Source organism: Castor canadensis, chromosome 16 (assembly GCF_047511655.1).
Source record: "Castor canadensis chromosome 16, mCasCan1.hap1v2, whole genome shotgun sequence".
NCBI classification, from domain to species: Eukaryota; Metazoa; Chordata; class Mammalia; order Rodentia; family Castoridae; genus Castor; species Castor canadensis.
Window position 1 is genome coordinate 45,127,802 of NC_133401.1, and position 788 is coordinate 45,128,589.

Here is a 788-nt window from a genome sequence, read left to right on the forward strand (position 1 = left end):
TGCCCACAAAATACTCCTCATGATAATTTTTTCTAACTTGAAAATATTGCAAACTTTATATAATTAAGGGTGCAGCAGCATGGGTTATTTTCATGTTTCATAGAACCATTTCATGTACTTTTCGACAGTCATAGCATATGCTTTATACTGTGCTCCTCTGCCCCAGCCTCCTTCATCTGAAGCACAAAGGAACACAAGGGCTGACAGGTGCTTAAAACTGAGATGGCAAATCTCTGGTGCCAACTCATTGATTGACAGGGGCTGCCAGGTGCCTCGTCTTGCAGGAGTCAGTGAGCCAGAGTGTCATCCTTGATTAGGGATATCTGCTTTAGGCTCAGGATAGCATACCAGAGGCTCTCTTGGTATGACATTGCTAGATTCTAGCCACTTCTCCAGATTCTTGGGAAGATCAATAATCATGACCAGATTCTGCTCAGTTGTTGAGAAAGTGAGGAGGGTGTCGTGGAGAGAGGCACCACTGCCATAGGCTTTGTGCTGCTTAGGAGGAAATAAGAGCTCAGACAACTGGGGCATAATGAGAGGCTCCTTAACAAATGTCTGCTTTGATCACAGGAGCCCTTGAGGGGAAAATCCTTTTTAAATCAGTAAACATGGTAATAGGTAATGCCTGGGAGAATTAAAAAAAAAAAAAAAGCAGCTGACAAATTTCCCAAATATTTGCCATTCTTTTGAAAAAATGAAGACCAGATGGGGATGGAGAAAACTGAAAACAGGCTCCTGTCATCCTCCTCGAAGCTTGGTAAGGACGTTGGCTTCATTTCCTAGTA